We start from the raw sequence: 10,863 nt of genomic DNA on the forward strand, positions 1-10,863 counted from the left end.
CTGCTTTTCTAGCCTCGCAGAATATTTCGATAAGGACGCTGGAATCGAGGGCAAATTAAAAATTAACGGAAGAATTGTTTCTCTATTCGTAGGTGCTTTGTGTCTGAAAATCATCACCTATGAACAAAATTCACTCTCAATAGAATAAGACTCTCGTCCAAATAGCCAGGTCCAGTTACTTCTTAATCGGCGCATACACTGAGCCTCACCCTTTAGTTCTCTTTCTCTAAGAGTAATTAAGTTAAACCTGTTATTTTCCCCCTTTATGGTGATGATTCGTTATTACTGTGACATGGATAATCATCTGACTTACGGACAATATTCCAAAGATTAAAAAAATATAATTATTACTCTGCTCCGGTATAGCTGAAAACACGGAACGGGTCGAATTTTCCGAGTCATTAAAGAGAAGATATGTTGTTGAGCGTAAGTTTCAAAGTCAAATTTCCCAACTACAGATCATTACTTGTTAAAATGCTAATACGGTGTTTTGAGCCATAAAGTGAGTATGATAACTAAAACTTGTTGGAATGAGCATTGGAATCATGACATATCTAGAAAGTGGTTAATTTAACTCTAAACTTCTTTAACGGAGTTTTAAAAGTAGAGTATCTGCTATAAATAATGAGCTTCATAGAGGAGTTTTATTGAAAACACTATGGTTAGCCATTCTTAATGCAGTAGATTTACATATTTTATCGATTTATATAATATTATACTTGTACTATATAAATAGTTTCATCGAAAATATTCTAAATTCATAAATAAAGTTTTGATTTTGAACAGACGCTACCATAACTTCACAGAATGAATCTGGCAACTAAAGTTTCAAATAACAGAACCATAATTTTGTATTGAAAACTTGAACCTATTAATATTGGGTCTATCACTATATTTTTATTCGGGTTTTTAAGAGATGGTGTAACTTTATTTTTATTCCATTATTCCGAATATGCTATGGTAAGCTACTGTCCTTGTTTGTGTTATTCAGAATAAGTCATTCATTTGATGTGAAAACAACAATAAGCCGACAGTCATCTTCGTGGAAGTTTATATATAACATGATCCAGCTGAACGAACGTGCCAAAAGTTGTTATCTCTATTTTAAAGTGGTTATTTTGGCTTGGAAGACGAATAATGTCCTAGGTGGTAATTTTGAAGATGAAAACCTAGAAGCATTACTCGATGAAGATTGTTACTAAACACAAAGAGAGTTCGCAGAATCTTTAAAAGTCACGAGACGGACACCGATAAATTGATCATAACAGTGCATGAAATCAAAGTAATGGTGGTTATAATATAATAATAGTAGTAGTGTGATACCAATGAAAACTTTTGAAATCAGCAAGTCATTATGTATTTCATGTAGTCATGTAAGTATATACTATATTATATATAATATCATCCCCTATATATACGACTACACGCATATACTTAATCCGAAAATTTATTCCAGATAATTTCTACATTTCCTTGTATTTACATATATAAAGGTAAACATTCACAAACGTCTGCATGTAATAATTATTTATGTAAACAGAAATATTGACCCAAAAATACATGCATTATTGTGAAAAACCATCCCACGGCTTTCTCACAATAATACAAGTATTTTTCGGTCAATATTTTTGTCAGTTTATTTTTCACTTTCTAGTTTGAAGTGCTTTAAAAGCATGTTTTATAGTATGTTAAACTATAATTGTTATTTAGAAACACGTAGTGTTTTCACTTTCTTTAAGGATGCGTTTGATGCTTTAATTTTTTTGCTGAATAGTTTTATAACCGTTGTACGATTTCGCTTATTTTCACAGTGTGTAATAGGAATGACTGGGTAACCTCACATACCAAATTTGGTTGAAATTAATTCAATAGTTCCTGAGATATATGATTTCACTTAAAGGTCGGTTGTGCCACGCCCATACCATACCTCTTCCCTACCATCTTGTTTGTGAAATTTAATGCTTATGACGCATTTATTTAGTGATTTATCGCACTTTTAGTAGTTTTCAACATAACCATTATATGGGGAGTGGGCGTGGTTATTATCTGATTTTACCCAGTTTGACAGTTGAATTAGCTTCAGCTGTTTGGAAGACATGTACATTAAGCCATTTAGGGGGCGAGACTACCCCCACTTTTAAAATAATTTCAGCCAGTAGGTGTCCCTTCCCGATTCCCTGTACCATTTAGCAGTTTGGTAATTAATTTTGTGCTTAGTTATGACACTTGATAGGTTTTCTTTTATTGACGCTTTGCGGGCGTGGAACTCCGTCTATCTGCAATACCGACCACTCTTGGGTGCCACGGAACATATGTAGCAAGTTTTTATCAATATATCTTAAATTATCGCTATCACAGAAAAAAGTTACAAACATGCAGGTGAAGCTATTAAAAGCGTTATAAAAAGACCAATTTTTTGTCATATATCATCATTATATATGTAAATATGCCACTTGGCGTACTAGTTGGCACTAAGGATACCAATGCAAGTATGGTAAAGATAAGTTATGGCGAAACCGAATATAAAATAATTAATGTTATAAGCTGAGCGAAACATATTGAATATACATAGATTAAGTGTATGAGAAATAGAACTTAAAGCATGGACTGAAAACTGTGTATTTCTTATTTAGGTTCAGCTGCAAATTCAAATAGCCTGATAGTAGTCAATAAAAATAAGTGGAATATTGTCGTGTTTAAACCTAGAATAATATTATATACTCGTACTATTATGCATACGAAGAATTATTATTCATAATTCAACAAGTTGTGCGTTGGATTAAAAAGTCACAAATGTGTAGGAGAGGATAGGCATATTAATATTAATTTGTATTTCCTAGCGCAAACAGGGAAATCAAATTTACCTTGACTTACATATTATATATCTATTTTCTTTATTGATTTCCTTTCGACCCTTAGAAATCTCTTGAACTTAAATGCGCACTCAAATCGATTGCTAAAGTGGGAAGTAATAAAAAAATGAAAACCTTGTAGAAGGGTATTTAAAGCTCGTGTGGACATCAACTCGCACGTGCCGTTATTTTATTACTTACTAATAAGCTGTGAAATTAAATTAATGAGTGGCAATGAACTACAAAAGCAACATTTCTTAAAGGACAACGGCAAGACATACATTTATTGGCCATATAAGAAATTTTGGTGAATGTACATCTATGTATTGAAATATGCAGAGATCGACATGGTCGGAAAAGTGGAAAATTAGTCGAACAAATTAGTTAATTCGAAAATATTTTCAAGTAAATGAGTTTTTCATGCTCCGGTCTTACTTGTACTGTATATATACATACATAGGCCACCATTAAGACATACATTAGCCAAAGAGGGCCAAATTACAAAGAGCGAGAGAACGAGAGAAGAAATCAAGTAAGAAAAGTAATAAACAATATAATCTGCAAATAGTGAATAAAATTTATTTTTAAATATTAATTTTTAAAAATTACATTTACTTAAAAAAAATTTATCGAATATAAAATACTTGGGTAATATAAAGCTTAACTTATTTAATTTAAGCTTCGTTTCACACAATTTTCGTAAAATTTCGATGTTGTTAAGAGATCTATTACATAATATTAATAAGTTGAAGGTCCCTCGAATACACTCCAAAGATCTTACACTACATACTTTTTACGTTAGACTCTGGTTGTAACATTTGGCTCTGTTATTTTGTTTTTTACTTTTTAACTTTTTAATTCAAATCATATATCACTAAGTCTTAGCGGTTTGCTTTCATCCAAATTAACACTTCCTTACTTATTTTAATTAAATTAAACTTGACCCCACTTGAAACCCATACGACAAGGGTTTGAGTGTGTAAGGACATTTTACTAAATTATAGACAATTGTAAAAGGGCTATTGAACTTCAATCATTTTTTTTTGGGGCATGTACATACAACACATACGATGCTTATTCTATTGTGTTAAATACAACAGTAATTTGGAAAATTTCGTTTTTGATACATTCTATTTTGGGTTGAGCTGTTATAGCAAAACCCCTCAACATAATATAAATTAGTCGTAATATGTAATTCCAAGAGGAACGTAATAAACAAGTGAATAAAGAAAATAATTGAATTTTTTTTTTTTTTGTTTAAAAAACTTGTAGACTAAAAGTGGCGCAGTCGGTAGGATACCGATAAGTCCTACCTAACACAAATAGTGCGAAGTAGTGCGTGGATATTAATCCTTAAAAACGGTATCCGAACCTAAATTTTTCGCGAAATTGTGGACAAAAGATTGTCACAACAGTGAAAAAAAAAATTTTTTTTTCACGAAGTGCAAAACTGTGGGCAAAAGATTGCTGCAGAAAAAAAAAAACATTTTACATTAAAAGTAAAACTTTCTAAACTCCTAGCACGCAAAAGATTGCTGCAGGAAAATAAAAAACATTCAACAAAATTTATATAAATAAAACCACTCAACAACTTGATTGCAAAAATACGTCGCAGAAGAGGAAACTATTGGACAGAAGCCGAAATACAACTGTAATCAGAAAACCACATCCCAGGATATCAAAGAAGATCTCGAAGATAACACTAACCAGAAGAACATCAGCTTCGTAATATAAGGTATTGTAATAAGTAGACTTATAAAAAAAAAAAAAATGGCTCAAATACAGTTCGATCCTCTTAAATATTTGGGAAATTTACCTGAATTTTACGGCGACAATAAAAACCTACAGACATTTTTAAATTTAATAGACAGGGTACATCCAATGCTACAAGCATATGACGAACTGTCACAAGGACTATTTTCCGACCTAATTAAAAGTAAATTAAAAGGCAAAGCTAGGGAGGTTATTGAAATAAATTGCCAAGCAACTTCCTGGACCGAAATTAAGGAAGTACTCCAAAATAATTTTGGCGATCGACTAAGTTGCGATGAACTTTACGATTTACTAAGAGCAGTTACATTTAAAACCACAAGTCTCGACTTTTTTGATGCTATAAAAGCAATACTTAGACGCCTCAACAATAAAACCTTATTTGTCCTCGCACAAAATGTCGCTGCAAATGCGGTAACTCAAAATAACTCTCGCACAGCTCTAAATATTTTTAAATTTAAAATTCCCGAACCCATGAAAACTATTCTTACATGTAGAAACTCAAACACTTTAGAAGGAGCAATGAACATCCTATTTGAAGATGGATTTGCTCACCTTCGAGTAGACAACCAACAAATTTTCACACAAAACTCACCCAAACAAAACAAATCTAATTTCAAGCAAAATTACACACAGCGAAATTCCAAACAAAATGTTAACTTACAAAACAATTCAAATCCCAATAACTATAGGCATAATTATCAACAACAAAACCCTACTTATAACCAGAACAACTCTAATCAAAATCGCCACAGGCAAAATTATTACCAAAATTCAAATAAAAATTTCAATAGGCAAAATTTTAACCAACAAAATGCTAATCCGCAACAAAATCTTGCAACCCAAAACGGAAATTACAATCGTTTTCCACTACCTGAGCCAATGGATATAAACATTAATTTTCCAAATACTGAAGCTAATGATTCGAGTTTCAATCCCCAAAACCTACAACCAAATTGCATTACTCAAGAAGGAGCTTACAATCAATCAAACAACATGTCAATGAACACAGGTACTAACTATATGGCAAATTACAATCAACAACACCTCGAAAATTTTCAGCCCTCAGCCTCGGAGAACTTCCATATATAAAAATAAAAACAAAATTAGGACACATAAAACTAATAGTAGATACAGGTGCAACTAATTCAATTTTAAATCCTGGCATTTGCCATCCTAAATGGATTCAGAAGATAAATCCCACTTACATAAACACGTTACAACATAAGATCTGTATAAGTGAAAAAGCAACAATCAAAGGTTTTGAAGAATTTGGCACGGAACTCGACGTAATCGAATTCTATATAACTAAATTTCATAATTTCTATGACGGCTTAATAGGCAACGATTTGTTAAGGCCTTTAAAAGCAAACATAAACTATGCGGATAACACTATAAAATTTGGAAACCACTTATTAACTCTTTTTGTCAAAAGCAAAGATACCGGCAAAATAGAAAAAAGCGTAATCTCAGGCAAAGACCTCTCTAACAACATAAAACCAAATTTAGTTCTTAAGTCAGAAAACATAATCGCGCTACACGAAGACAATACAAACTTCAATATTATTGAAGAAAAAGAATACAAACCGCTTAGAGAACAAATTAGAACCCAGCATCTTAATCTTGAAGAAAAGAATAAGCTTATGCCAATTATAAATAAATATTTAGATATTTTCTATCAAGAAAATACTAAATTAAGTTTCACATCAGCAATCAAACATAAGATAAGGACTATCAACAACGTTCCAATTTTTACAAAATCATACAGATATCCTTACATTCATAAAGAAGAAGTAGAAAAGCAGATTCAAGAAATGCTCGACAATAAGATAATAAGGCATAGCAATTCCCCATATTCAGCACCCATATGGATCGTAGCGAAGAAGGCCGATGCCAGTGGAAAAGCTAAATGGAGACTCGTAATAGATTATCGTAAGCTAAACGATGTAACAATAGATGATAAGTATCCAATTCCAAATATTGATGAAATTTTGAACAAATTGGGAAGATGCCAATACTTTACCACCCTCGATCTTGCGAAAGGATTTCATCAAATTGAAATCGAAGAGTCCGACATTCATAAAACAGCCTTCAGCGTTGAAGGAGGACATTACGAATTTTTGCGAATACCGTTTGGTCTGAAGACAGCACCAGCGACATTCCACAGACTAATGAACAATATCCTCAAAGAATATATAAACAAGATTTGTCTCGTTTATTTAGATGATATTATAATTTTTTCTACATCCCTACAAGAACACATAAACTCCATAAAATTAGTTTTCAATCGATTAAAAGAAGCCAATCTTAAAGTACAATTGGACAAGTCGGAATTTTTGAAAAAAGAAACTGAATTCCTAGGACACATTGTGACATCCGATGGTATTAAAGCAAATCCAAAGAAAATAGAGTGCGTCAAAAATTTTCCGATACCCAATACTCCTAAACAAATTAAACAATTTCTTGATCTAACCGGATACTACAGGAAATTTATAAAGGACTATTCACTAATCGCCAAACCCATGACTAAATATTTAAAAAAGGATGTAAAAATAAACATTTCAGACCCACAATATCAGGAAAGCTTCAATACGCTCAAAACATTACTAATTCACGACCCAATCCTTGCATACCCTGATTTTCATCATCAATCAAAAAAATACAATCAATAAATATAAATACATTAGAATCCGACTCTCTGACAATTAGAGAGACTTTGTCCCCATTAAAATTACATCTGGATCCATGAGAATAAAAACCAAGTCTATTTTTAGGAGCACAAGGAAAATAATCCAACTCAAGCAACTAGATAGTGACACTGCTATCACCTTAATTAAAAACTATTTCAACCCTACACAGTTAAATGCCATTTTAATAGATGACACATTCTATGACTTCGATAAAAACCATAGAGGCATACAAGCCGTTTTTGAAGAATTAAAGACACAAATATATAATCCCAAATTAAAATTAAGAATAACCCAATTTATTAACAATTGCGAAATTTGTAACTTAGAAAAATACGATAGAATATACCCCACAAAATTACCGAAACACCCTCTAAACCTCGTGAAGTTATTCACATTGACGTTTTTTACACATTAGAAAAACAAATCTTTATGATAATAATCGATAAATTTACAAAATTTGCTGTAGCTTACAGAATCAATGGAAGAACTTGGTTAGAATTTAAAACAAAACTATTACTTTATCTTAACACTTACGGTAAAATTGAGAAAATTATTGTTGATAATGAACTCGGCTTCAAAGCCATACCAATGCAGGAATTTCTAAAAGATGAAAATATTACAATACACTACACTTCTAACAGTAATCATACTTCAAATGCGGACACTGAAAGATTGCACAATACAATCAACGAACATATCAGACTTTTGAGACACAATGAAAGGAGCCAACACGAAACAGTAGAAGAAAAGATTTTAAGGATAATAGGTTTTTATAATAACACCATTCACAGTACCACAAAAACTAAACCAATTGACTTTATAAATGGAAAAATTCACGAAGACAAATATAAACAGATCCACGATTTAATTATGAAGAAAAAAGAAAAATATATAAATAGATTAAATAAAGACAGAAAGGACGTTGATATCCAAGAAGGTCCGAACTTTATAATAGAAATCAGAGGCGGCAAAAATCATAGAAAATACAGGAAAATAGATGCTACTATAATTGACAACGAACATTTAAAAGACACTAAGACTGGATTAAAATATTACAAAACACACGTGAAACAAGATAAAAAATATCAGGATAAAAGTAACCCCAAAATAAAAGCTAGACATTAAAAACCAATACTTACCCTTTCAGATGGCACCCTGGATTTTATTGACCACATTTGTAACAACTATATACGCACATTCCATTGACATTCAGGACTTAACTAACAATAACGGATACATACCGATCAAGACAGGAGAACTGAAAGTGATTGACCGATACAACAAAATCCTCCACATTATCAACATAACTTCCTACACGGACACATTAAATCTAATTCTTGAAAACATACATACCCTTAACTCCACCAGAGTTGAAACGAAGACGTTATTAGACACTATAAATAAAAACTTTGTACTATTGAAAGTAAAAATAGAAAACTAAAATCCACACTTTAGACAGAAAAGAGGACTGATAAACGTATTAGGGAAAGGACTAAAGTTTATTGCAGGCACTATGGACAACGACGATGAACTTGAAATAAGTAACTCACTGAAATCATTATATAGAAACGAAGAATCCTTGACAAGCAAAATTAACAACCTTACTCTCGTCAACCATTTTATATCTTCTCAAATACAAAACATTACCGGCCACATTAACAAAAAAAAAATTCTAATAGGAAATTATTTGAACCAATTTAAAGATTTTATGCAAAATAAAATTACAACAATAGAAGACGAGTTAACATTTATAGAACAAATCTATCAAATAAATAACGACATCTCGCTCTTACGAGACCACATAGACGACATTGGACAGATAATATTTTCAAGTAAATTAGGAATAAGTCCTACCGATATTTTAACAAACACAGAACTCGACTTAATAGACGATTTTGACAGTTACACTAATATTAAAATAGCAGTCGCCCTACACGACAACCAAATTATAATAATCATTCAAATCTCACAATATTCGAGAGAAACATTAACTAAAATTGTATTTGAACCAATTCCTAACTTTAAAAATAACTCAATTGTATTAAATGTATATGAAATTATGAAGATAATCTCAAGAAGAATTTAATTCAAATCTCTAATAAATGTATTTCTGATATATTAAACTATAAAGAAGCATATTGTGATATGCAAAAACTAGACAAATCAGTTGTAACAGAAATTTTACCCGGCATATCAATATTCAAAAACTTTTATTCCAAAATTGAACATAATTGCAGCAAAATCGATGTCAAAATAAGCGGCAACTTTCTTATAAAATTTGAAAATTGTGAAATTAATACACTAAACAAAACTTTTAACAACGTTAAGCTCAAATTTTACGACCAATTTATTTTACCTAACGTCATAACTAAAATCAAAGAGAATTTAAATGTAACTTTTCCAAATTTAAAACTTGAATCATTGTACTTAAAACAAATTAATCACGAAAAATTTATTGAAAAAATACAATATCAAACAAAGAAAACAAATTTTATAAACATAAGCATAAATGTAATAATTATTTCTACCATTATAATGTTAACGATATTTACTATATACAAATCAAATAAGCTGTCCATATTGCATATTTCATCGGAGCCTCAATGTAACGGTGGGGGTGTTATAGCAAAACCCCTCAACATAATATAAATTAATATTAATTTACTAAACTTACCGAACTTGCACATGCCAATACTTTTCCCTTTCTTAAGACAAAACAATTCTTTGGAACTGTTTTGCCAATATTAATACTTAGCTTGCGTTTCCGGCACATGCCAATATTTCGAACCAATTTCCCAACGGACCAAATATGCAAAGTCAACATAATTTTGATATAAGTGTTGCACTTTGTTAGAAGTTAAGTCAGTCGTAATATGTAATTCCAAGAGGAACGTAATAAACAAGTGAATAAAGAAAATAATTTAATTTTATTTTTTTTTTTGTTTAAAAAACTTGTAGACTAAAAGTATTAGCCAACAGTTGCTGAGGTTGACCAACAGTTTTTATAGTTTCCCATCATTGTCACCGATTAGTCTTACAGAATTAGTGATAATGAAGAGTTATGCTAAAATAATGCTTTCGAATTATTTCCTCAAACGGTTTTTGTGAAAAACTAACGACAATACTTGGAAAAGTAGACCTACTCTCTGGGTATTTAACGATAGTCACCAAAATTGTTCTTAGCAGTTTGAAAAAATGTTAGCGTTTTATATTAGAGGATTACAGACCAGTCAATTCAGAACTATATATGTATGACTTCGCCGAATACGTGCACTTTCGAAAGTGAAGAAATTCTGGTGTAATTAACAGCAGACCTATTAAACGATTTTCGTTATTATATTTTACAGCCAGGTTGGTACAAAAGGACTTTATAGGAGCCGGTGTCAAAATTGAGCGATGAGCTGGCACCGCCCACATTCTTCTGATATTTCCATGTTAAGCGTTAAATTGCCCCACAACCACGCTTACTTCCCATAGAGCACAATTAAATTCCATCTGATTCTTTCAATTTCTAGTGTACAATTCAAGCACCAATGATTATATGCAATGCA

This window comes from Bactrocera oleae, chromosome 2 (genome assembly GCF_042242935.1).
Source record: "Bactrocera oleae isolate idBacOlea1 chromosome 2, idBacOlea1, whole genome shotgun sequence".
NCBI lineage: Eukaryota > Metazoa > Arthropoda > Insecta > Diptera > Tephritidae > Bactrocera > Bactrocera oleae.